Here is a 27836-nt window from a genome sequence, read left to right as displayed (position 1 = left end):
TTGATCACAGTTCCCCGGCACCCACTGCAGTAGGCCCTCAGCTCATATCGCTAAAACCGGACAGCGGCTGCAGAACAAATTCCCTCCAATGTGGAGTGGGGGTTTTTTTGTTTTTGTTTTTGTTTTTGTTTTGTTTTTTTCCTTTTTCTCTGAGACAGAGTCTCACTCTGCTGCCCCAGCTACAGTGCCATGGCGTCAGCCTAGCTCACAGCAACCTCATACTCCTGGGCTCAAGCAATCCTTCTGCCTCAGCCTCCCAAGTAGCTGGGACTACAAGCATGTGCCAGCATGCCTGGCTCATTTCTTTTCTATATTTGTAGTTGCCCAATTAATTTCTTTCTATTTTTAGTAGAGACGGGGTCTTGCTCTTGATCAGGATGGTTTTGAACTCCTGAGCTTGAGTGATCCACCCGCCTCGGCCTCCCAGAGTGTTAGGGTTACAGGCATGAGCCACCGCGCCCGGCCACGTGGAGTGGTTTGAAGTTTAAAACAACAACATCGTGACCTCTCTGGGTCTGCTGGCGGACTGGGCTCTGCTGGGCCAGCCCATTGCTGATCTTCCAGAGGGTCTCTCAGGCTGTCAGGGTCTGATGGGCTGGAGTCACCCAGAGGCTTCACGGAACCCTGGGACAGGTGGCTCCCGTCCACTGCCTGGCTCCCTCCGGGCCTCACCTCTCCGCGTGGCCTCCTTGGCAGCATGGCTGACTCCCAAAAGTGCCAAAGCAGACCTGCCCAGTCCTCTTAGTGCTCGGACCTGGAGCTGACCCAGAATCGCACCTGTCATCATCACCTGGTAAGTCCCAGGAAGCACAGATTGAGCGTGGGACTACAGATGTGGCTCACAGGGGACCATTGTCAAGGACTAGACACCAGAGATGGTGTATCAGTGGCCTGTCGCTGCTGTCCCACAAGCTTACTGGCTTAAAACAACACACAATTATTATCTTGCAATTCTGGAGTTCAGAAGTCCACACTGGGTGGGTCTCACCCGGCTGAGATCAGGGTGTGGTGGGGCTGTATTCCTTTCTGGAGGCTCCAGGAGAGAATCCTTCTTGCCTTTTCCAGCTTCCAGAGGCCATCTGCACGCCTTGGCTTGAGACCACTTTTCCACGTTCAAAGTGCTTCCATCCTCGTAGCTCCTTTTTCTTGATCCTCCTGCCTCCTCTTATGAGGACCTTCTGATCACGTTGGACCAGCGTAATCCAGCATGTTCTCCCACCTCAGATCAACTCATTAATAATCTCCATTCTTCTGCAAACTTCATTCCCCTTGCCACATAACATAACATATCCACAGGTTCCAGGGATTAGGAAGTAGACACTTTTGGACCATTATTTGGCCTACCTACCACAGGTAGGAAGAAAGGCTCTTTACTGATTTTACTACGTTTCTTCCTAATATATATATATATATTTTTTTTTGAGACAGGATCTCCCTCTGTCACCCAGGCTGCAGTGCAGTAGCATTGCCATAGCTCACTGTAACCTCAAACTCCTGGGCTCCAGTGATCCACCTGCCTCAGCCTCCCAAGTAGCTGGGACTACAGGTGCATGCCACCATGCCCACCTAAGTTTTCTAGTTTTTGTAGAGATGGGGTCTCACTATGTTGCTCAGGCTAGTCTTACACTTCTGGCCTCAAGCAATCTTCCTGTCTCGACCTCTCAAAGTACCAGGATTACAGATGTGAGCCACCATGCCCTGCCCTTCAATTTTCTTTAGTTCTCTATTAATATCTATCTATCCACCATCTATCCATCCATCCATCACCTATCGATCCATCCATCCATTTGACTATCTATTATCTGTGTGTGTATATTGCTGAATCATTTAATCTGAGACACTTCAATATTATCTCCAAAGAACAAGCAGATTGTCCTACATAACTACAATTCAATTGACGTATTTAACAAATGTATTGGCCGGGTGCAGTGGCTCACACCTATAATCCTAGCACTCTGGGAGGCCGAGGCAGGTGGATTGCTCAAGGTCAGGAGTTCGAAACCAGCCTAAGCAAGAGTGAGACCCCGTCTCTACTATAAATAGAAAGAAATTAATTGGCCAACTAATATATAGAAAAAATGAGCCGGGCATGGTGGTGCATGCCTGTAGTCCCAGCTACTTGGGAGGCTGAGGCAGCAGGATCCCTTGAGCCCAGGAGTTTGAGGTTGCTGTGAGCTAGGCTGACGCCAAGGTACTCACTCTAGCCTGGGCAACAAAGTGAGACTCTGTCTCAAAAAAAAAAAAAAAAACAAAGAAAGAAATGTATCAATAACACCATACTATTTTCTGATACATCACCATGAGTAAATTGTCCTAGTTGTCCCAATAATGTCTTTTTTGGCTGCAATTCAGAATCATGCATTCCATTAAGTTGTCAGATCTCTTTGGTCCACTTGAACCTAGAACTGTTCTCCAAACTTTTTAGCCATTCATGACTTTGATGTTTTCGTCCAGGCTGCACAATGAGGATCTGTGTATAATTTATTTTAATATCAGAATTAAAGAATGAATATAATCCAGCCTGCCTTATATTTGTCTTTGTACCAATACAGTCATAAAATATAATCTTTTTTGGTGGCTCACACCTGTAATCCTAGCACTCTGGGAGGCTGAGGATGGGGGAATGCGCAAAGTCAGGAGTCTGAAACCAGCCTGAGCAAGAGCGAGACCCCGTCTCTACTAAAAATAGAAAGAAATTAATTGGCCAACTAAAAATATATAGAAAAGATTAGCTCGGCATGGTGGCGTGTGCTTGTAGCCCCAGGTACTTGGGAGGCTGAGGCAGAAGGATCGCTTGAGCCCAGAAGTTTGAGGTTCCTGTGAGCTAGGCTGATGCCATGGCACGCTAGCCCGGGTGACAGAGCGAGACTCCATCTCAAAAAAAAAAAAAAGAGATAAACAAAAATAAATAAAATATTACATATAATATTTTTTCACGGAAGAAGGGCCCATGAAAGACATAATATGGCCCTGACAGTGCCTGGCACAGAATAGAACTCAGTAAATGTGAGTTGTTGGATCATCCTCATCCTCATCCTCATCGTTGCTATTATTGGCAAGGAGGAGCCATTCCTGCTTACAGGATGGCCATCAGACCAGCCCAGCCAGATGGAAGGGTAAATAGAGCCAAAGTAATAATAATAAGGACCAGCCATGGTGAGTGCTCATTACACACCCAGCTCTGTGCTAAATGACATCATTTCCCAACAAGGTGAATATCGTTATTCCCACTCTGCAGATGAGGAAGAGGAGGCCAGAGCAGTGATGTGATTTGCCCAGGATTATGTAGCTAGTAAGAGGGGGAGGCAGGACTTGAATCCAGGGCTCTGGGAAGCCGCAGCCATAGCTTCCATGTGCTAAGAGAGGTGGCACTGGTCACAAGGCCTTGAATGACAGCCTAGGGGATTTGGATTTGATCATACAGACGGCAACAGCGGGAAGGTTTTTGGAAAGGAGCTAAGTGGCATTTAGGGAGATGAATTTGGCAGTGGTGCTCAGAGTCTTGGTGGATTGTCATAATTCTAGGGAATGTTCCAAGAGGTGTCTAGGATTGGTGAAGGGCCCTAACCACTCAGGATTGGTTCTCTCTGGAAATAGTCCACTTAGCGCATGCGCTGGTTTAGCATTAAAGGGAAATTTGAGGAACTGCCAGCCCTTCTGCTCACCCAGCAGCTATCTGGAAAACTATTACTTTTAGTGTCTTGACTTTATGGTGGGCAAAATGCCATAAACCCCCCTCAATGCCTGCATGGTGGCCCTGCTGGAAATGATTTGGCTTTAACAAGCATTGACCTGGTCAACAAACATTTACCATGTGCCTAGCCTGTGCCAGACAGTGCATTAGGCATTGGGAGACAGAACTGAAGATTGCCAAGTTCTTGCCCTCTCATTGCCAAGGTTCAAAGGAGGGAGCATGTCCCAAAGAAAACAGGTAAGCCAATAAAATAGCAGACGGTGACCAGTGACAGGACACAAAGAGGAGGCTGCTGATGGGCGGTGGAACAGAGATGGCTAGTTGTCCCCGCTGTCTCATCTTTCTTCCTTTACAGTCATAGATCTTCTAATGTGTAGCTGAACATGTGGCCATGCGGCATTTTCCCAGGCTCCCTTGCAGCAGGTGTGGCCATGTGACCAAGCCCTGGCCAATAGGATGGAAGCTTAAGGGGGGTGTGCACCTTACAGGAAGTGTCCTTAACAGGGATGGATCTTTTTCTAGTTTGAACCATAAGGAGACCCTAGGGACAAAGACCAGGCACAGCGGAGCAACAGGCAGAAGGAAACTGGGTCCCAGATGCCACACTGCCCACTTTCAGACTTCGATGTGACCACAAATACCTGTGGTTAGAACCCATCTAAAGGGAGAGAGCTTATTCCAGGTGGAGCAGTCAAGGAAGGCTTCATGGAGGAGGAGAGCATTTAAGCCGAGGCTCTAAAATGGCACCATCCAGGGCAAACATAATATATGTAATTTAAACTTTCTAAAGCCATATATGTAATTTTGCTTTCCTATTAAGGCCAAATAGGTAGCTGAAAATTTTGTAATAGCCATATTTACAAAGTAAGAAGAAACAGGTGGGAATAATTTTAGCAACATATTTTATTTTAACCCAATATGTCCAAAATATTATCATTTCAACTTGTAATTAATATAAAAATTATTGGCCAGGCGCGGTGGCTCACACTTGTAATCCTAGCACTCTGGGAGGCGGAGGCGGGAGGATTGCTCAAGGTCAGGAGTTCGAAAGCAGTCTGAGCAGGATTGAGACCCCTGTCTCTACTAAAAAAAATAGAAAGAAATTAATTGGCCAACTAAAACTATATAGAAAAAATTAGCCAGGCATGGTGGCGCATGCCTGTAGTCATGCCAGGTAGCGCATGCCAGGAGTTTGAGGTTGCTGTGAGCTAGGCTGACGCCACCACACTCTAGCCCAGGCAACGGAGTGAGACTCTGTCTCAAAAAAAAAAAAAAAAGAAAAAAAATTATTGATGAGGGATTTTACTTTTTGGTTTGCATGAAGTCTTCAAAGTCTAGTGTGCGTTTGATGCTTACAGCACATGCCAGTTAGCCACACGTGGCTGCTGGCGTCCGTGCTGGACAGAGCACGCTGGAGAGATGGAGGGGCCAAGCAGAAAGGCTGCGAAAGCATTTTCAGTGGAGGAAACCAGGCTGAGAGCAGAGGTCCAAGCTGGGAAGGACTCGGTCTGAGTCATGTGAATCCCCACCTCATAGAATCTTCCTTCACAAACTAGGTGTGGTGGTGCACGCCTGTAACCCCAGAGATTCTGGAGGCTGACACAGGAGGATTTCTTGAACTCAGGAGTTCAGGAATTTGAGACCACCCTGAGCAAGAGCAAGACCCCGTTTTTAAAAAAATAAAATAAAATATAATTTTCAGCAATAAACACAGCAGAGGACTGGGGTTCTTTAATGTTTTGAAAGCTTGCTGAAATTTCCCTTCTTTCTCTAGAAAGTGTAATGCTAGAGTCCACCAGTGTGAGTGACAAATCTTTCTAGGCTCAAATCCCGGCTCTGTTTCATACTGCTGTGTGACCTTGGAGAAATGACTTAATCTCTCTGTGCCTTAGGGTTTCTTTTTCCATCTATAAAGTGGGCATGATAATAATAGAACTTACCTGAGACGTTGTTGCAGCAAGTATATGTTAAGCATTTAGACCGGCGCTGGGCCTGAGTTAAGCATCCTTTCGACATTGGCTATGAACTTGGAATTATTTTCAGCTCCTAAGTTAATGATGTGCAAGAAGAAACAAGAAGGAGATAAATCTCTTGCCAGCTGGATTTAGTGAGCCTCACACGGGAGAAGGAAGAAGGGAGGCAAATGATCCAAGAATGCAATTCATTTCAAGTCATGCCATAAGGAAGTGGGTGGCAATGCAAATACAAAAGCAAACTGGAAAAAGTTAGCCATCAAGAGAAATAAACGAGGAAATGAATGGACACAAATAGAAAAATAATGACCACCATTTCTTGCCTCCCTGCTGTGCCCCAACGTTTGGAAACACAAATGCTGACAGGAGCTGGGCTGGTTTTGCCAATGAGTGGATCAGCCTGAGTGTGGGACTGCAGAGTGTGGTGGGGACGGTGGCAACAGGTTTCTAAGATCAGCCAGCTGAAGTGCACGTCTCTGTTAAGCCCAGAAAGTCAGAGCATTTACAGCGGGAGCCTTATTAGCTCTGTGGCCTTGGACAGGTTGCTTAAACCTTCTGTGCCTCAGTTTCCACATCTGTTAAATAGGGATAATAGTAACTATTTTTGTTTTATTTTTATAAATCTCAGAACAGTAACTATTTAAAAGAATGTATGCAGGCAAATCACTTAGAACAGTGCCGGATAGGTAATAGACGTTCAAGAAGTATTAGCTACCATTAACATTTTTTTTTTTTTGAGACAGAGTCTTGCTCTGTTCCCCGGGCTAGAGTGCCATGCAGCAACCTCAAACTCCCGGGCTTTAGAGATCCTCCCGCCTTGGCCTCTCAGAGTGCTACGAGTACAGGTGTGAGCCACCACGCCGGCCTTCATTAATTAATTATTCTTGTTGTTATTAGTCACCTTGCAGAAATAGGAGTGGTGGATCACAGATGCTCCAAGCTAATCTTCATACTGGTGTGATTAAGGGCATTACCATGGAATTTAGACAGACTTAGCTCTGCCACTTACTGGCTGAGTGACTCATTTATATTACATAACTGCCTTCAGTTCAGTTTTCCCAAATGTAGACTGAGGGTAATATCTGCATGTATCAGCCAGATGTTTTGGGGCTAGAAGGAACAGAAATTGATTTTGGCCATAAGAGAATGCATCATCTAACATAGCAAAAAGCCCAGAAGCAGGGTGGCCTTCAGAAATGATCCGGAAGCTGAACCCGGTCAACATGGCCACACAAGCTTCCTCCCTCTCCGAGGTTCACTTTCAGGCTAAGGCGTTTTTCCTGGTTGCTAGATGGCTTCTCGTAGTGCTTGAGACCGCATGCCTCCTTGTTCATATCCAGTGAGCAGTAGACAGTTCTTCCCTGATCATGCTTCCTTTCAATATAATTGATCCAGTTTAACTCTCATACCCACCCATAGACTGAGAATCCATTCATAGGGAGAGGCCTGAAGCTGATTGGCTTAGGTCTGGATTCTTGAACCAATCACAGGGAAGGAAATGGGATCACTGTATTTAGACCAATCAGAGCCCACCCCTGGAGCTGGGGTGGGGTGGCCCCCCCCCTCAGTCACATGGGCTACATGCAGGAGTTTGGTCTCCTTAGAAAATCCAGAGTGGATACCGAGCAGGCAATCCAGTTTCCCCTTCACTGCCTCTGGGGTTAGCAAGAAGATTAAATAAGAAAATGTCTTTAAAGCACTTAGCGCTGTTCCTCACACCTCTTATTAAGCTTATCTGTGTTGTTAGTAGGAGCTGAATTAAGTGCTGGGAAACTGTTAAATTGGTTTCCAGAGGGGAGAACAGAGAGTAACAGCAGGATTGATTTTTCTTTATATACAGTTAAAAGAGAAAAAGTATAAATATTCTCAACCATTTGCCAGCTACCAGGTGCCTTGTAGACACACTCGGAAACTAATGGAGTCAGGACACAGTGCTTGAGTTTAATCCGATATAACATCTAGAAAAAAGTAATAGATGAAAACAAATGAAACGACTGATCCTAGCGTGCAAACAGGGCTGCCTTAATGGGAGCGTCATGAAGCTTGAGCTTTGGGGTCCTAACTTGTCTCTTCCTAAGTCCTGGGAGGGACTCTAGCAATATTTTGTTTGTTTGTTTTAGGTGTTACGTTTATAAGTTCTATGTCTCCCTTTGATGAATCAGCTGAGGAGTCAGCAAACTATAGCTCTTGGGTCAAATCCAGCCTGCTGCTTGTTTCTTACCTATTTTATAATCATAATTAAATTTTTTTTCTTAAGGAGGGCCTCTCCAAAATCACATAAAGTGGAGGCCCCACAAAACACAATTCTGGGAGCTGGGCGCGGTGGCTCACGCCTGTAATCCTAGCACTCTGGGAGACTGAGGTAGGAGGATTGCTTGAGGTCAGGAGTTCGAGACCCCCATCTCTACTAAAAATAGAAAAAATTAGCCAGCATCGTGGTGAGCACCTGTAGTCCCAGCCACTTGGAAGGCTGAGGCAGGAGGATTGCATGATATAGGAGTTTGAGGTTGCTATGAGCTAGGTTGATGCCACGACACTCTAGCCCAGGAGACAGAGCAAGACTCTGTCTAAAAAACAAAACAAAACAAAAACAACCCACAACTCTGTCCTTTTTTTTTTTTTTGAGACAGAGTCTCGCTTTGTTGTCCAGGCTAGAGTGAGTGCCGTGATGTCAGCCTAGCTCACAACAACCTCAAACTCCTGGGCTCAAGCAATCCTCCTGCCTCAGCCTCCCGTGTAGCTGGGACTTCAGGCATGCACCACCATGCCTGGCTAATTTTTTCTATATATATTAGTTGGCCAATTAATTTCTTTCTATTTATAGTAGAGACAGGGTCTTACTCTTGCTGGTTTCAAACTCCTGACCTGGAGCGATCCGCCCGCCTCGGCCTCCTAGACTGCTAGGATTACAGGCGTGAGCCACTGTGCCCGGCCAACTCTGTCCTTTGAGTGCAAGCCCAAACCCAAAGACCTTGGCCAGAAGACAAATGAAGATCACTGAGAACATCAGGGTGGAGAAGAGCTTTCTCTCTCTCCTTCTTCTCTTTATGTTTTTCTGCTCTGTGAGTTGCTGCCCCTGGCTTTATTTGCATGGATAGTTCCTCCATGTAGCAGAAACAACTGCCTCTGGTGGCCAGTTCAGCTGGTCCCTTGGAAAAGGAAATTTAGCTTTCCAACATCTATCAATCCTAGAAAAGTTTCTGATTGGCCCAGCATTAGTCACATGCCTATCTTGTGAGCCAATCCGGAGGCCAGGGGGATGGGCTACTCTGGCCAGCCTGACCTGTATGGCGAGATGGGCAGGGACAGCTCAGGACCAGATGAAGTTTTCCCAGAGGAACTTGGAGAAAGGGAGAGGGAAACGTACATTGGTCAACTGCACAGTCTGTTGCACCAAGGACTGCAACACCACTCACTCCCTGCCCTGTTATCACTGACAGGACTGTGACCCGGAGAAGGGACATTTTGATTTACACAGGTTATGCCGTATTTGCACAACAGATCAATCAGCGTTATGAAATCATAGGCCTGATAGAAAACAATCCTACCCCCACAGTTTTACAGAGCAGGGAGAAACTGCCACTCTGCCCATGACACGGATATAGACTCACTGTCTTGGGCCTTGTGACACAGAAAAACGGGAAAAGCCTGGAGTCCAACTGTCTAGCAGGATGCTTTTAGGGCGCATCAAAGGGATTTCTTTTAATATACCCACAGAGCCTTCTCCCCGTGGAAGCAACTCTCGCTGATGCCAGAGCTGCTTTCCTAGAATAGCTACGGTTCAGGAGGGTGGAGGTGGGTTTATTCTCATCCATCAACTACAAAGAATCAAACGCCATTTTCATCACCACCTCCAGGGACGCCCGGCACCCCCACCCCAACCCCCCTTTTGTAAACTGGGTATAGTCCAAATCTCACCTCCCCGGGGTGCTCCGCAAAAGTCTGTCCCTGTCAACGGAGGAGAACGATAGCTGTAACCAAATGCTTCCTCTGTTGTCAGGCATCTGCTGGGGCAGGAATGCAGCTATCTTAAGCAAAAGGGAGGGTGAGCTGTGAGGATGGTGGGCATCTTGCAGAACCTAAAGGCCTCAGGAGGGTCCCAAAATGGAAAGCCACCAGAAACGCAGGCCAGATTTGCTTTTTTAAAGACTCTTGGCTCTGTTTCTCCTTGCAGATCAGATTCATTCTTTTTTTTTTTTTTTTTTTTTTTTTTCTCTTTCCAGCCTGACTTCCTCTGCTCCCTGGGCCACACTGAGGACTGTGGGAGCTCCAGAGCTCAGTCCTGGACATGCAGTGTCTTTCTCTCAATCTGTCTCTGTGTTGACTGACAGAGGATATGGGATGGCCACGGATCGATGAGCAGGTTCTGTACTGCACAAGGGGCCTCTGAGCAAGGAGACACCTGTAGGTGAACCCCAGCCTCTTGTCTGCTTGTGAAGCCATGAGCCCAGGCTCAGAGCCACACTCACCCACAGTGAGGGTCATCCTCAAGTTCACACAAAGCTGTTGTGTGCATTAGCAGCACCCAGAATGAAACGTTTTCTGGACTCAGCCTCCAACTGCAGCCCCTTGATTTTCCTTCCAGGAACAGCTCTTTCCCAGTTCCTTGCAGCTCGGATGGGGTTGTCAATCAATATACCAAAGAATAAGGATGTGCTGGAGCTAGACTTGTCTTGGAATCTGAGTTGGGGGCCTACATGCCAGCAATGGTGCCCAGAGAGACAATTAAATCCTGCCTTCTGGATCTCTGAGGCTGCTCCTGTCCTGCTGAGGTCTGGGATGTTCTGAGTTTCCTTCAAATTCTTTGATCTCTCCTATCTCCTTCCAACAAATGCCTTTTTTTTTCCTTAATATAAAGCTGTATAAAGCTAAAGAACCCTAACTTATAACAACAACAATAAACACATATTGAGCATTCCCACATGCCAGCCATTGTTCAAAGCACTTTACACTCAAACTCATTGATTCCTCACAACAGCCCTATGACCTGGGTTCTATTGTAATCGTCCCTATTTCACAGAGGTGAAAACTGAGGCCCAGGCCGGGCTCGGTGGCTCATGCCTATAATCCTAGCACTCTGGGAGGCCAAGGCGGGCAGATTGCTCGAGGTCAGGAGTTTGAAACCAGCCTGAGCAAGAGCGAGACCCCGTCTCTACTATAAATAGAAACAAATTAATTGGCCAACTAATATGTATAGAAAAACTTAGCCGGGCATGGTGGCGCATGCCTGTAGTCCCAGCTACTCGGGAGGCTGGGGCAGCAGGATTGCTTGAGCCCAGGAGTCTGAGGTTGCTGTGAGCTAGGCTGACGCCATGGCACTCACTCTAGCCTGGGCAACAAAGCGAGACTCTGTCTCAAAAACAAACAAACAAACAAACAAAAAAACCCCTGAGGCCCAGAGAGGGGAAGTAACTTGTTTAGGATCACCCAGTTATTCAGGAGTGGAGCTGGGATTTGGACACAGACATCCTGGTTCCAGTTTGCACATTCACAGACATTCCCTTATTTTGCCCCAATTCCAAATTCTCAGGGAAGGGATTCCCCTTTGCCCAGAATGGAACAGATGTGCAAGCCTAGTCCAATAAATGGTGCAGGGCCTATTGTGCAAACAGGACTGCCAGAAACTCTTTGCTAAGGATGAGAGGGACCTTTAGTAATGTTTTCCAAGCATTTCCAGTGCCCCCTTTCTGGGCATGCAGTGGGCTGACATTGCCTGCCCCCCCTTCCCCCAAGTGAATATGGGGGCTCTAAGTCAGTGGCAGCACATTTAATTGCTCATATGAGACATTCAGCAGCATCCAGCAATGCTGGCCCCGGTGACTGAGTCACAGTAGGAGCAGAGCTTCCAGCACCTGGCAAGGACATGTAGCATGAGCAAGAAGTAATCATTGTTTTAGGTCCCCACACTGGGCTTCGGGGCTTGTTTGTTACTGCAGCATCTCCTGACCTATCCTGGCTGATACGGTTAAAGGAATCACCTTTGCAAGGTGCCCACCCTCGCTAGTCATGCCCAACGTCAACAGCTGTTTTGTGCTGGTATTGGTTCCTTATTGCCACTGTAACAAATTACTGAAAACATCATAGCTTAAACAAGTATAAATAAGCATTAAGTCTACTTATTGTTCTGGAGGTCAGAAGTCTGATGTGGGACTCACTGGGCTAAAATCAGGGTGGCTGCAGGGCCGTGTTCTTTGCAGGAGGCTGTAGAGAAGAAGATGTTTTCTTGCCTTTTCCAGTGCCCACGAGGTCGCCAGCATTCCTTGGCTCATGGTTCCTTCCATCCTCAAAGCCAGCAACGGCTGGCCAAGTCTGTCTCATCATCTCCTGTCCATTTTGCCTCCCTCTTCCTTCTTTGAAGAACCTTTAGGCTGGGCGCGGTGGCTCACACCTGTAATCCTAGCACTCTGGGAGACCAAGGCGGGCGGATTGCTCGAGGTCAGGAGTTCGAAACCAGCCTGAGCAAGAGTGAGACCCCCGTCTCTACTATAAATAGAAAGAAATTAGCTGGACAACTAAAAATATATAGAGAAAAAATCAGCCGGGCATGGTGGCGCATCCCTGTAGTGCCAGCTACTCAGGAGGCTAAGGCAGGAGGATCGCTTGAGCCCAGGAGTTTGAGGTTGCTGTGAGCTAGGCTGATGCCACGGCACTCACTCTAGCCTGGGCAACAAAGTGAGACTCTGTCTCAAAAAAAAAAAAAAAAAAAAGAACCTTTGCGATTACTTTGGGCTCACCAGATAATCCAGGGTAATAGTCCCATTTTAAAGCCACTTAGCATCCTTAATTCCTGCTGGCCATGGAACACATTCACAAGGCTCTGGGGATTCGGATGTGGACATCCTTTCTCTGGAGACAGAGTCTTGCTGTGTCACCACTGCAGCCCCACACATCAAATCCCCAACCAATTCCCCTTCCCGGCCACTACCAGTAGCATCCTTGGAGTTGAAAGGCATCCGGTAAAGGTCTCTGTTGGGGCTGGAAGAAAAGACAAATGGGGCCCCAACAACTCTGCCAGGGCGGGAAGGTTGGGCAACACCTCCCTGGGGGTGGCTTCCTATTTTTCATGCTTACGGGAACCTGCCACCTGGTCAGGGTGTCTGGGCCATGAGCACAGCATGGCCAGGTGGTTAAGCCCTCAGACAGCCCTGAGTTCCAATCCCAGCTCTGCCACTAGCTAGCCAGGATTGACTTGGGATGGGTTATCTGCTCCGTCCTCCGAGACATGGAGATGATCACTATAACACACAGTCTCCTGGGAATGTGGCTAGGGTAAAAATGCAAATGAATATGCAAATGTCACGCAAATTTGCCTAGTAGGCCTTACATAAATGTTTGCTCTTGCTTTTACTGTGTGCCCTCAATAGGAGTGATAGGTAGTCAACAGATCAGACATTTTCTAGACCAGGTGATCCCATCAGCTTTTACAAAGGTGAATAAAGAGAGAAAAACACTCACACCCAGCTTAGCTGTCCCCATTTAAAATTAAAATACCGTCTGGCTGTGGCATGGTGGCTCACCCTTGTAATCCTAGCACTCTGGGAGGCTGAGGCACGAGGATTGCTTGAGCTCAGGAGTTGGAGACCAGCCTGAGCAAGAGTGAGACCCTGTATCTACTAAAAACAGAAAAAATTAGCCAGGCGTGGTGGTGTGCACCTGTAGTCCCAGCTACTGGGGAGGCTGAGGTAGGAGGATCACTTGAGCCCAGGAGTTGGAGGCTGCAGTGAGCTATGATGGTGCCTCTGCACTCCAGCCCATGAGACACAGTGAGACTCTGTCTCCAAAAAAATAAATGAATAAAAATTAAATTAAAATATCATACGGGGCCGGAAGCGGTGGCTCACGCCTATAACCCTAGCACTCTGGGAGGCCGAGGCGGGCAGGTTGCTCAAGGTCAGGAGTTCGAAACCAGCCTGAGCAAGAGCGAGACCCCGTCTCTACTATAAATAGAAACAAATTAATTGGCCAACTAAACATATTTATATATAAAAAATTAGCTGGGCATGGTGGCGCATGCCTGTAGTCCCAGCTACTCGGGAGGCTGAGGCAGAAGGATTGCTTGAGCCCAGGAGTTTGAGGTTGCTGTGAGCTAGGCTGACGCCACGGCACTCACTCTAGCCCGGGCAACAAAAGTGAGACTCTGTCTCAAAAAAATAAATAAATAAATAAATAATAAAAAATAAAACTCCCCAGGGATTCTTGTGCTTGCTACACATGAAAGCTGTTCTCTCTTGTGGAGAACCTCGGCAGGGAAACGACAGCGCGAGTCTGAGATGTCCAGAGCATCTTGGCATCAGGCAGTTGGGGTGGGGGTGGGGGGGGCAATGCTTGCTCTCTTCTTTTCATGGGACACAGCTGCCTGGCATCCTTTTCTTTTTATTCTATTTCTTGTTCACATCAGGTATCCTCAGGAAAGAGCGGTGCTTTTCCCTCTGACGGCGGCCGGCCGGAGATGAAGCTGAGTCTGGGTCTGAATCAGCTCCCAGCCTGCCCACGTCGGGATCGAATGGGTGCTTCGAGCTTTCTGCAAGGGCAGCCTGTCCCCGGCACAGCTGGTCACAGCCCTGGGGAAAAGGCCACTGGGAAGCTCTATGACCTGCCTCCTGCCTAACGTGGCGAGGCGGCGACGGCCAGGCTAGAAGACGCCAGACGTCAAAGAGAAGTAGGGCAGAGGCAGGGAGGAGGGCACCTTCTGGGCATGCGCCCTGCTTTCCTGCAGGCGGCAGGTTTGTGTCACCTGCAGGCGGCAACCCGGGCTGAGCAGCTCCACCCCTGCAGTTTTTGCTTGGGAAACTTTCTCGTTCTTTGCCCTATCTTCTTCTGGGAAAATGCCGGGGGTCCTGGCCTCACCTGAGGTTGGGGCAGCATGGAGGTTAAGAGGGAGGACTCTGGAGCCAGGTTCAATGCCCAGCTCTGCCGTGTGATGTTAGGCAGGTTACTGAACCCCTCTTGCCTCATTTATTCCATCTGTAAAATGGGAATCACAGAGCCTGTGCCTCACCGGGTCAGACTGAGGACTGAATGGGTTAAAGTCAGGGGCCCAGAGCGCTCACTGGCTGTGGCATGGCAAGTGTGAAATTAGCATTTCTTGGTATCATTGTGGACACTACTGATCATAGTTAGTTTCCCAAGTGCTTCTTCTTCTTCTTCTTCTTTTTTTGAGACAGAGTCTCACTTTGTTGCCCAGGCTAGAGTGAGTGCCGTAGCGTCAGCCTAGCTCACAGCAACCTCAAACTCCTGGGCTCAAGTGATCCTCCTGCCTCAGCCTCCCGAGTAGCTGGGACTACAGGCATGCGCCACCATGCCCAGTTAATTTTTTCTCTATATATATTAGTCGACCAATGGATTTCTTGCTATTTTTAGTAGAGATGGAGTCTCGCTCTTGCTCAGGCTGGTTTCGAACTCCTGAGCTCAAACGATCTGCCCACCTCGGCCTCCCAGAGAGCTGGGATTACAGGCGTGAGCCACCACGCCCGGACTCAAGTGCTTCTAAGTTCTCTGAGCCCGGGCTGAAACGGTCAGGCCCATGGTATAATCTTTATAAAAACCCCCTGGTGTGGTCCCCTATTCCCCATAGCCCTGTACCCCAAGCACCACCCCCACAAACTGGGGACCAGCCCCCTCCCCTATGTCTCTCCCCAAACCCCTTTAGATGGGGAGGGGAGAGGAGGAGAGGCAAGGGGACCTGTCCCCTCCTCGGGCATCTGGCAGGGCCCTGCCCCCACGGGCTTCCTCCTTTCCTGCAGGTTCTCTCCCCAACAAATTTGTTAAAATCACACCTGAATAAACTACAAGTCTACTATGAAAAATAATAATAATCTTCATAAAAACCCAGTAGATCCCGGAACTAAGGGACGACGGTGGTGGTTGCACAACATCAGGAATGTACTTAAAGATGCTGAATTGCACACTTGAAAATGGTGAAAACAGACAATTTTGTGTTAGGTATTTTACCACAATTTCAAAAACCCAGCAGGGTGGCAGCTACAGAAAGCACCCCTGGCACACGTCAGAGACGCCACCGAGGCGCCCCCAGGCTGAGAGCGCGAGCAGCGGAGTCTGGACTCCAGCCCAGCGTGCCCGACACCCTCGTGAGCGCTGACACCCCCAGCGGCTGTTCCTCCTTCCGTTTTCACTGGCCACCTCTGAGCTGCACCCCTTCGACGTGCCAGGCCCTGCGTGAGAGGCTGGGGTTTCCGCAGACGGCCAGGGAGACGGTCGTCACACGCTCGCCCCGTTGGGACAGGTGCTGACGCGGAGAGTGCCCTAGAGGGACGGCAATGGGAAGTCTGAACAAGCCGAGGGAGTCGGGGACAAACTGTGAGACGAGAGGAGCCCCTGAAGCGAGGTGGGAAGGGCAGAGGGGGCCCTGTGCAAAGGCCCTGTGGCCCTCGTGGCTGGAGAGGGGAGGGTGGGGGAAGCGGAAGGTGCCAAGGATGGAGAGGAGGGCAGAGGCCAGGCCACCCCCAGGGGAAGCTTCGCCTTGGATGGCCGGGCCCGGTGGCTCACGCCTGTAATCCTAGCACTCTGGGAGGCTGAGGTGGGAGGATTGCTCGAGGTCAGGAGTTCAGAACCAGCCTGAGCAAGAGCGAGACCCTGTCTCTACTATAAATAGAAAGAAATTAATTGGCCAACTAATGTATTTAGAGAAAAAATTAGCCGGGCATGGTGGTGCATGCCTGTAGTCCCAGCTACTCGGGAGGCTGAGGCAGGAGGATCGCTTGAGCCCAGGAGTTTGAGGTTGCTGTGAGCTAGGCTGACGCCACAGCACTCACTCTAGCCTGGGCAACAAAGTGAGGCTCTGTCTCAAAAAAAAAAAAAAAAAAAAAAAAAAGAAGGCAGGGCATGACACAATGTCATTCGCCACCCCCGGCAGCAACGACAAGAGAGTCTCAGCAGTCCAGCCACTCCTGTGGAGTCCACAGCCCCCCAATCTCCCTCTACTTTCTTCCCCCACCCAGTTTTCTCCCCACAGCACCCAGACCTTCTTCGCCCTGTGTATGTCACTTCCCAGCTGCTCTCTCTCCCCTCCCTGGAACGAAAGCAGCTCTTCGAGGCCAAGAAGTTTTCTCTCCACGGCGCTCCCGACACCCAGAACAGAGACTCCCAACTGTAGAGCGGAGCCCTCACACGGCCTGCAGATGGGAAGGGAGCGAGCGCGGCAGGCGGGGACCGCGGTGCTGGGACGGGGGCTGCACGGGAATGGAGGCGCTCGCCCGCGGCTGGGAGCGGCACTGGGAGGGCTTCCGAAGACCCTCGCTTTGTGGGAGCCAGCAATGCTTTCCTTCCCCGGGGGAGAGGTGGCCCACGGCCCCCCGGATGTTGGAGCAGAAGGAGAATAGAAGCCTACTCCAATCTCCGCTCGGCATCCCAGCTTCTTGTTAAACCCAAGTCTGACCGTGTGGACCTGCCCTAGTGTCCCCAGCGCCGCAGAAGCCGCCAGACGCAGCTGTCCAGGTCGCCCGCCGAGCGCCCGGTGGCCAGTGCCCCTTTGGCTGTTCCCCACGGTCTCTGTCCATTCCCAAGGCTCAGCCTAAATGTCTGTCCTTACAGAAGTGTGGGAGAGAGGGAGACACAGAGGGGAGGGAGGGAGGGAGGAAACCGGAGAACCAGGAAGGGAGGCTCCTCCTCCTGGATTCCGGCGTTGTGTCACCTCTCTACAGAGTGTCCATATTAATAATAATTCGTTCAGATATTTATCTAATCTCCACCGCCACTGCTCGGCTGTCAGCTCCATGAAGACAGGCAGGGCAGCTTCTCCTTCGTTGTCATCAAAGTCAATTTGGGGCCGGGTGCGGTGGCTCACGCCTGTAATCCTAGTACTCTGGGAGGCCGAGGCAGGTGGATCCCTCAAGGTCAGGAGTTGGAAACCAGCCTGAGCAAGAGCGAGACTCTGTCTATACTATAAAAATAGAGAGAAATTAATTGGTCAACTAATACTAATAGAAAAAATTAGCCAGGCATGGTGGTGCATGCCTGTAGTCCCAGCTACTCGGGAGGCTGAGGCAGGAGGATCGCTTGAGCCCAGGAGTTTGAGGTTGCTGTGAGCTAGGCTGACGCCACGGCACTCACTCTAGCCTGGGCAACAAAGTGAGACTCTGTCTCAAAAAAAAAAAAAAAAAAAAAAAAAAAAAAACACACAATTTGGTTGGTGAATGAATCAATCTAAAGACAAGAAAGACATGAGTCAACGCTCTGGTCTCGGATCAGTCTGACTCCCACCCTCCAAGGACATAAGGACCAGGCAGAATTCACAGCTAACTGGTGGGGCGCACGCAGAGCGTTCACTGAGAGTCCTGGGGGTGATTTTGTCCACTCACTCATTCATCCATTCAATGTACACGTATTAAACCCCTTCTGTATACTACATTCCATGGTGGGCAGGGGAGTACCGAGATGGAGAACACAGTGGGGCAGATAGAAACCTCCCCTGGACCCCGAACCCCCTAATCTGCACAGAGGCCCTGCCTGGTCTTATCATAGAAAGCTGAATCCCATGTGGGTTAAAACACACCCACCTGTCCCATGCATGCCCAGGGTGTTTGTTTACTCACATCTCTTTAGACTCATTCATTCACGCACCAAGTTGTCTTTGAGCCCCAATTCTGTGGCAGGCCCCGAGGAGACTCTGAAGCAAGCAGAAGCTCTTCCGCCCTCATGGAGTTGACAGTGGAGTGGGGGAGGTGGAAGTTAAATAAACTTCTTGCCAAGTTATTAATGTTTTGATTATTATTATTATTTCAGGCATTTTGCGTAGAGGTGAATTGCCCTCCTCCTCAGTCCGTGGCACGATGACCTAGAAACACGGGGCTCCTTGCCTGACCCGTGCACTCAGGATAATACCATGTTTCCCCGAAAATAAGCCCTACCCATAAAACAAGCGCTAGCAGGATTTCTAAGCATCTGCGCAGTAGAAGCCCTACCCCAAAAATCAGCCCTAGTGACGGGCGTGGCTGCGCAGCGCGTCTGCACAGCCCGTGCTCGTCGTCGTGGAGGGGGAAAGAAAATGAGCAGCCCTTCTCATCTGCCCCGTGACAGCTCTATGGCTCCACATGAGAGACTGGGGCCAATGGTTCTAAAGGAAATAGAGTTGCAAGAAATTCAGGATGGAATTTGGGGTTTGGAGAGTGACGATGATGTTCCAGAAGAAGACAACTTAACTCTATTTGAATAAATGTAGATTGTTGTACCATACTTAAAAAAAAAAAAATCCCCTGAAAATAAGCCCTAGGGTGTCTTCTTGAGGAAAAATAAATATAAGACCCCGTCTTATTTTCGGGGAAACACGGTAGCAGCTAACACCTGGGGTCCCCGTTGCGTTTCTGCCCTTCATCCCATCATCAGAGTGACTGCAGGGAGGACCATCAGTGTCTCCAAGGTTCAGAACTCAAACTCTGAGGCACAGAAGGGGCCTCACCCTGAGAAGCACCGAGGTCCCCGTCACCTCCTGCGAGGCTGTGCCCGTCCAGTCTTGGGAAGAGCGCACTTGGCCGCTCTCTGCTGACCTCTGCCCACAGTGCTGGGCTGGCTGTCGCTCACCCGTGTGGCCACTCAGTTACTGTCCGTCTCCCCCACCTGAAGGCAACGTGAAAGGGACGCTTGTCCCTGAATCATCCCCTGCTGGGACATCACAGATGCAGACAAAAATAATCTGATTTAGGAAGAATCGAGTGAAATTGACTTGCATGAGCCCTTTAAAACTGTGCCATTCCTGGCAGCTCTCCCCGTTGCCGGAACGGTTGCTAGGCTCGCTCTGTCCACACCTGTGTTCCCACCTACCACATGCTGCTCAGTACATGTTTGCCCAGGGGATTAATGAACAAGTGAAATTATTTCACTGCCAAATTACATCCACATTGTTCTTTTTTTTTAAATTTTTTTTTTTAATTTTTTGAGACAGAGTCTCGCTTGTTGCCCAGGCTAGAGTGAGTGCCGTGGCGTCAGCCTAGCTCACAGCAACCTCAAACTCCTGGGCTCAAGCAATCCTACTGCCTCAGCCTCCCGAGTAGCTGGGACTACAGGCATGCGCCACCATGCCCGGCTAATTTTATATATATATTAGTTGGCCAATTAATTTCTTTCTATTTATAGTAGAGACGGGGTCTTGCTCTTGCTCAGGCTGGTTTCGAACTCCTGACCTCGAGCAATCCGCCCGCCTCTGCCTCCCAGAGTGCTAGGATTACAGGCATGAGCCACCGCGCCCGGCTTGTTCTTTTTTTTTTGAGACAGAGTCTCACTCTGTTGCCCAGGCTAGAGTGCCATGGTGTTAGTCTAGCTCACAGCAACCTCAAATTCCTGGGCTCAAGCAGTTCTACTGCCTCAGCCTCCCGAGTAGCTGGGACTACAAGCATGTGCCACCATGCCCGGCTAATTTTTTTTATATATATTAGTTGGCCAATTAATTTCTCAATTAATTTCTTTCTATTTATAGTAGAGATGGGGTCTCACTCTTGCTCAGGCTGGCTTCAAACTCCAGCCTGAGCAAAGGTTCTCAAAGAACACCCAAGCATGTCTTGTAAAAGTAAATAATATGAAAATTAAGTAAAAATAAATTTTTAAAAAGTATATATATATATATATATACACACACATATAGGCCAGGTGTGGTGGTTCACACCTGTAATCCTGGCACCCTGGGAAGCCAATGCACGAAGGAGGATGCCTTGAGCTCAGGAGTTCAAGACCAGCCTGAGCAAGACCCTATCTGTACCAAAAGAAAAAAATTAGTTGTTGGTGGCGTGCACTTGTAGTCCCAGCTACTCGGGAGGCTGAGGCAGGAGGATCACTTGAGCCCAGGAGTTTGAGGTTGCTGCAAGCTAGGCCGACGCCACTAGACACCAAACTGGGGGACAGAGGGAGACTGTCTCAAAAAATAAATAAACAGGCTGGGCGCGGTGGCTCACTCCTGTAATCCTAGCACTCTGGGAGGCCGAGGCAGGCAGATTGCTTGAGGTCAGGAGGTCGAAACCAGCCTGAGCAAGAGTGAGACCCTGTCTCTACTATAAATAGAAAGAAATTAATGGGTCAACTAATATACATAGAAAAAGTTAGCCGGGCATGGTGGCACATGCCTGTAGTCCCAGCTACTTGGGAGGCTGAGGCAGAGGATCGCTTGAGCCCAGGAGTTTGAGGTTGCTGTGAGCTAGGCTGATGCCACGGCACTCACTCTAGCCTAGGCAACAAAAGTGAGACTCTGTCTCAAAAAAAAATAAAATAAAATAAAAAATAAATAAATAAATAAACAGATTAATAAGAATAATAAATATCAAATGTATAAAAATATAAACAGGCCGGGCGCGGTGGCTCACGCCTGTAATCCTAGCTCTCTGGGAGGCCGAGGTGGGCGGATTGCTCGAGGTCAGGAGTTCGAAACCAGCCTGAGCAAGAGCGAGACCCGTCTCTACTATAAATAGAAAGAAACTAATTGGCCAACTAATATATATAGAAAAAATTAGCCGGGCATGGTGGCGCATGCCTGTAGTCCCAGCTACTTGGGAGGCTGAGACAGAAGGATCGCTTGAGCCCAGGAGTTTGAGGTTGCTGTGAGCTAGGCTGACGCCACGGCACTCACTCTAGCCTGGGCAACAAAGTGAGACTCTGTCTCAAAAAAAAAGAAAAAAAAAAATATATATATATAAACATATTTATATTTAGTATATATAAAATATTTTTAATATATATGATTTGTGTAAATACATAAAATATAAAAATATTTTCTATAAATACATAAAAATGGATAATAAATGTATAAAAATAACACATTTAAAATACAGTATAACGGTGATTTACATAGCATTTCATTAAATTAGGTATTACAAGTAATCTAGAGACGATTTATAGTATATGGAGGGCTGGGCGAGATGGCTCATGCCTGTAATCATAGCTCTCTGGGAGGCCAAGGAGAGAGGATCAAGGAGCTATGGTGGTTCAACACCAGCCTGAGCAACAGTGAGACTCCGTCTCTATTTAATATTTATTTATTTATTTATTTTTTAAGTGACTCCTCAGTTTATGTGCCTTAATATTTATTTTTAAAAAATAAAATAAAATACTCTCTGGGAGGCCGAGGCGGGCGGATCGCTCGAGGTCGGGAGTTCGAAACCAGCCTGAGCAAGAGTGAGACCCCGTCTCTACTATAAATAGAAAGAAACTAATTGGCCAACTAATATATATAGAAAAAATTAGCCGGGCATGGTGGCTCATGCCTGTAGTCCCAGCTACTTGGGAGGCTGAGGCAGGAGGATTGCTTGAGCCCAGGAGTTTGAGGTTGCTGTGAGCTAGGCTGACGCCACGGCACTCACTCTAGCCTAGGCAACAAAGCAAGACTCTGTCTCAAAAAAAAAAATAAAAAAAAAATAAAATAAAATAAAATAAAATAAAGTATACAGAGGATGTGCATATTGCATCATCTTACATAAGGGATTTGAGCATCCTCAGATTTTGGTATCTGAGGGGGTCCTGAAATGAATCCCCCTGATACGAGCAGATTGTATACATTTTGTCGGGTTTGGACATATACATATACCTTCGACACTACACCACAATGAAGGTCATAGACCAGAATGGGGAACCTTTCCATGTTGGAAGGCCACATTAATTTAGCTGTAATCAAATAAGACTACATTCAAGAAACTTCAATTAGATATACTTAAATATGTACATTATTTTGTAAAAATCTAGCTACTCTGTACTTAACCATTTCAAAAAATGAAGACTATTTGTTAATTTTAAAGTTAACTAATTTTTTTTTTTTTTTTTTTTGAGACAGAGTCTTGCTTTGCTGCCCAGGCTAGGGTGAGTGCCGTGGCGTCAGCCTAGCTCACAGCAACCTCAGACTCCTGGGCTCAAGCAATCCTCCTGCCTCAGCCTCCCGAGTAGCTGGGACTACAGGCATGCGCCACCATGTCCAGCTCATTTTTTCTCTATATATTAGTCGGCCAATTAATTTCTTTTTATTTATAATAGAGACGGGGTCTTGGTCTTGCTCAGGCTGGTTTTGGACTCCTGACCTCGAGCAATCCGCCTGCCTCAGCCTCCCAGAGTGCTAGGATTACAGGCGTGAGCCACCGAGATGGCCCTAACTAACCTTTTAATGACTTTGTTGTGTCTACTTTTTTTTTTTTTTTTTTTTTCGTAAACTGTCTTCCTTTATTTATATTTGCAATATGAAATAAAAGCTCGGCACGAGGCTGGGCGCGGTGGCTCACGCCTGTAATCCTAGCACTCTGGGAGGCCGAGGTGGGCGGATTGCTCAAGGTCAGGAGTTCAAAACCAGCCTGAGCGAGACCCCGTCTCTACCATAAAAATAGAAAGAAATTAATTGGCCAACTAATATATAATAAAATCAGCCGGGCATGGTGGCTCGTGCCTGTAGTCCCAGCTACTCGGGAGGCTGAGGCAGGAGGATTGCTTGAGCCCAGGAGTTTGAGGTTGCTGTGAGCTAGGCTGACGCCATGGCACTCACTCAGCCTAAAAAAAAAAAAAAAAAAAAAAAGCTCGGCACGAAGGCACACACACTCACGCCAGCCTGGGAGGAGGGAGCTGGGACAAGGCCACTTGGCCTTGGGGTGCAGGGGGATCCAGCCAAACCCCGATTCAGGGCCCCTGGGGATGTTGTTGTGAGGCCCCTGCTCCCCAGAGCTGGCCGGCCTGGGTGAAAGTTTTTGTGTCTACTTTTTGTGGGAAAGCATTTGAATATTTGGTTGCAGCATGGAGGTCCTCAGTTTCAGTTGATCCTCCAGATGGGCATCTTTTTTTTTTTTTTTTTGAGACAAAGTCTCACTCTCTTGCCCAGGCTAGAGTGCCTTGGCATCCGCCTAGCTCACAGCAACCTCAAACTCCTGGGCTCAAGCAATCCTCCTGCCTCAGCCTCCCGAGTAGCTGGGACTACAGGCATGTGCCACCATGCCCGGCTAATTTTTTCTATATATTTTTAGTTGGCCAATGAATTTCTTTCTGTTTTTAGTAGAGACGGGGGGGGGGGGGGGGGGGGGGGGGGCGGGGGGGGTGTCTCACTCTTGCTCAGGCTGATTTCAAACTCCTGACCTTGAATGATCCTCCTGCCTCGGCCTCCCAGAGTGCTAGGATTATAGGTGTGAGCCACTGCGCCCGGCCCAGATGGGCGTCGTTTGTGAACTTAAGGGCGTCTTGATTTGGGTGAGACAGGAAAGGGCTGATTCACAGCAATAAGTTGTTGAAAACTAAGAAAGCATTTTTCTGGCATGCTGCTGAAGGCTTGGGTATTCTACTGCATTTTCCTATATTGCAATTGGATCTTTCTTAGCATCAAACAATGACTATAAAATGTCATCTACTTAGAGCCCAATCAATTCCACCTGTAGTTCCTTTTTTTTTTTTTTAATGTATCTCCAAAGGATCCTTTATTGACGAGAGCAGGACCATGGCGTGTGTGTGTGTGTGTGTGTGTGTGTGTGTGTGTGTGTGTGTATATACACACACGCCATGGTATTTTTCTATATATATAAAAATATTAGAAGATCAGGCAGGCAGTCATCCTATTGCCCGCCCACCACACCCAGCACTGATTTCCTGCCCCTGGCAAATGGAAGGTGGATGATTGCCCCACCCAGGCCACAGGCTACACTTCCCTGGAAGACAGAGGGAGAAAGGGGCTTTACTGTAGCCACCTCCTGCCCATCAGAAATCAACAAGTATTTTCTCAAAGTAAAAAAAAAATACAGGCCGGGCGCGGTGGCTCACGCCCGTAATCCTAGCACTCTGGGAGGCCGAGGCTGGTGGATTGCTTGAGGTCAGGAGTTGGAAACCAGCCTGAGCAAAAGTGAGACCTAGTTTCTACTATAAATAGAAAGAAATTAATTGGCCAACTAAAAATATATAGAAAAAATGAGCCCTGCATGGTGGCGCATGCCTGTAGTCCCAGCTACTCGGGAGGCTGAGGCAGGAGGATTGCTTGAGCCCATGAGTTTGAGGTTGCTGTGAGCTAGGCTGACGCCACGGCACTCACTCTAGCCTGGGCAACAAAGTGAGACTCTTGTCTCAAAAAAATAAATAAATAAATATGAAAAACCAAAGGGAATTGGGTAGGGAGAGACGAGAGAAAAGGAACTGGAGTTTCTCAGGAAGAGTCGGTTGCACATGTGTCCCTGCCCATTAATGGGCTTGGGGTCTGGGGCACGAGGCTCACACAGTGAGTCTGCAGTGACACAGCTCCTTGTAGATCTGCCGAAGTTTGGGCATGTCCTGCTGGGTGAAGCTGAATGGCTGAGACAGGGCCAGGTGCTCGCAGTACATCTGGAAGTAACCTTTCCAGCCCTGGTGGGAATCCAGTCGGTCTTTCTTCACAGCCTCTGCCTGTAGATACTTGGTGATATGCTCAGGGCAGCGGCAGTTTAGGGTGCGCTGGGAGTCAAAATAGGTGATGGTGTCGCCTCACATCAACAGAGATGAAAGCGCACCTCCAGGTGGATGGGGATTAGCAGTAGCTTTTCTTTTTTTTTTTTTTTTTTTGAGACAGAGTCTCCCCTTGTTGCCCAGACTCACAGCAACCTCAAACTCCTGGGCTCAAGTAATCCTCCTGCCTCAGCCTCCCGAGTAGCTGGGACTACAGGCATGTGCCACCATGCCCAGCTAATTTTTTTCTATATATATTAGTTGGCCAATTAATTTCTTCGTATTTATAGTAGAGATGGGCCGGGCGTGGTGGCTCACACCTGTAATCCTAGCACTCTGGGAGGCCGAGGCGGGCGGATTGCTCAAGGTCAGGAGTTCAAAACCAGCCTGAGCGAGACCCTGTCTCTACCATAAAAATAGAAAGAAATTAATTGGCCAACTAATATATATATATATAATTAGCCGGGCATGGTGGCACATGCCTGTAGTCCCAGCTACTTGGGAGGCTGAGGCAGTAGGATTGCTTGAGCCCAGGAGTTTGAGGTTGCTGTGAGCTAGGCTGACGCCACGGCACTCACTCTAGCCTGGGCAACAAAGCGAGACTCTGTCTCAAAAAAAAAAAAAAAAAAAAAAAAAAAAAAAATATATATATATATATATATATATATATAGTAGAGACGGGGTCTCGCTCTTGCTCAGGCTGGTTTTGAACTCCTGACCTTGAGCGATCCACCTGCCTCGGCCTCTCAGAGAGCTAGCATTACAGGCGAGAGCCACCACACCCGGCCAGCAGTAGCTCCTTATTGAAAATGTCCACGTTTTTGGTCCACCTTTTCACCCCGTCATAACCCTTGGTACGGAGTTTATCATAGAAGAAACTATTGAAGAAATGCACCTTTTCAGGCACCGTGTCCATAACCAGGTCTCTCACCTGGTCATTGAGCCTGTTCTGTCCATACAAGGTCCCCAAGTCATCCATGGTCAGCACATGCCACTTATTGGCCACTCGAAAGCCCCTCACCATGGCATTGCCTGGCATGCGCCGGTAGGACTGGATCAGCTGCAGCACCAGGCCCTTCCTAGAAGGCGCAGAGAATGCCTGCTGGCAAACGCGCTCCAATTTCTCTGCTACCTCGTCAGTGCTGAGGGGATGAGGCTGCCATAAGTTCGAAGGGATTCATCTAAGATGCTCTGTACGCAGGTCACACGCTCCTGTCGCAGGGGGCTATGCCGGCCAGCTCTCTCCCCAGGCCGCTCTGCCTCTTCCGCAGTGCCCAAATCTGAGCCTTGAAAGAGCTCCTGGGCCACGTGATCCCCAATGCTGCATACATTGCTTATGAGGATGCTGGCATCAGGGCGTGCCAGGCTGCGCTCCCCTTCTGGCCCAGATGGTCCCCCAAAGCCATTGGGCAGTGTACACGAGAGGAGGCCCGAGTCAGGGTCCAGAGGAGATTTTGGAGACCACCTTAGTCCATCTTCCTCCACGGGGAGCCCAGAGGGCCCTGGTGGAGACCCTCTCACCCCATCCTCAGCCACGAGAGCACCTAGCAGACCCAGCCGGGGTGGAGGTGGTCCCCGGGGGCAGTCAAAACGCCAGCAGGGTGATAGCACCTGTGGCGTCGCACCCCGTTCCTGGGGTGAAAGATGGTTCTTGGGTGTGCAAGGCTCCGCCGCAGGGCCCGGTGGCGCCCCCAAAGCTTCCAGTGGAATGTCAGCGAGGTGCTTTTTGAGTACAACAGCATCTGGAAGGCTCTCATAGCTCGCTGTGAGTAGGATTTTCGATGAGTGGGGCAGGCAGGGGGAGGCCACTGGGAGGTTCCCAACTGACCTCATCTGGCGGCAGCCTCCAAGCTGCCACTTCCTCCTCCTCATCTTCATCCTCCTCCTCCTCCTCCTCCTCTTCCTCCTCTTCCTCCTCTTCACTAGCTGAGGGCATCAAAGAGGGTCGAGAGACAGGGAGGCGTCTGGCTGGCACTGTGGTCCCTGACCCAGGATCTGGCCCAAAGCCTCCACCTGACTTGAGTTAGGGTTTGAGGGATGGGGGCCAATGAAGACGCTCCCTCCTGGGGCTTGTGAAAGCTGGGGGGCTACACCAGGTCCAGCAGGCTCAGGGCCCAAGACCCAATCCCTTGTATAGTGTCTTTCATCTTCCAGTACCCGGGAGCGGGGAAGCCAGGCAGATGGCCCAAGGGTGGGTGTCTCCGGCCTCAAGCTTCCCGGCTCATCTCTCCCACGGCGATGGCGGCGGTCCTGCCACTCCTGTGGTCTTCAGGCACGGCTGAATCAATTTGGGATTCCAACGCATCGGGGCTGCCTGCCGCCCCAATGTGGCCGCCTCTTCTCTGCTTCAGCCTCCACCTCCACTCCCACCACCACCACCATCACCACCACCATCATCACCACCCCCGCCACCACCATCACCACCACCATCACCACCACCCCCGCCACCACCATCACCACCACCTCCACCAACCCACCTCCACCACCATCATCACCACCACCCCCACCACCACGACCATCATCACCACCACCTCCACCACCACCACCACCTCCACCTCCACCTCCACCACCTCCACCACCACCACCACCTCCACCTCCACCTCCACTACCACCACCATCACCACTTCCACCATCACCACCACCTCCACCTCCACCTCCACCACCACCATCACCACCATCACCACTTCCACCACCACCACCACCTCCACCACCACCACCATCACCACTTCCACCATCACCACCACCTCCACCTCCACCTCCACCACCACCACCACCACCATCACCACCACCCCCGCCACCAC

At 49.2% G+C, this 27836-nt stretch overlaps 1 pseudogene; it reads right to left on the bottom strand.

Annotated features, from left to right (window-relative positions):
- Nucleotides 1-24825: 24825 nt before the first annotated feature.
- Nucleotides 24826-27182, bottom strand: LOC105882819 (sentrin-specific protease 3-like; annotated as a pseudogene).
- Between the last annotated feature and the right edge of the window lie 654 nt (nucleotides 27183-27836).

Source organism: Microcebus murinus, chromosome 19 (assembly GCF_040939455.1).
Source record: "Microcebus murinus isolate Inina chromosome 19, M.murinus_Inina_mat1.0, whole genome shotgun sequence".
Taxonomy (NCBI): Eukaryota; Metazoa; Chordata; class Mammalia; order Primates; family Cheirogaleidae; genus Microcebus; species Microcebus murinus.
This window is presented reverse-complemented; position numbering and strand designations above follow the sequence as displayed.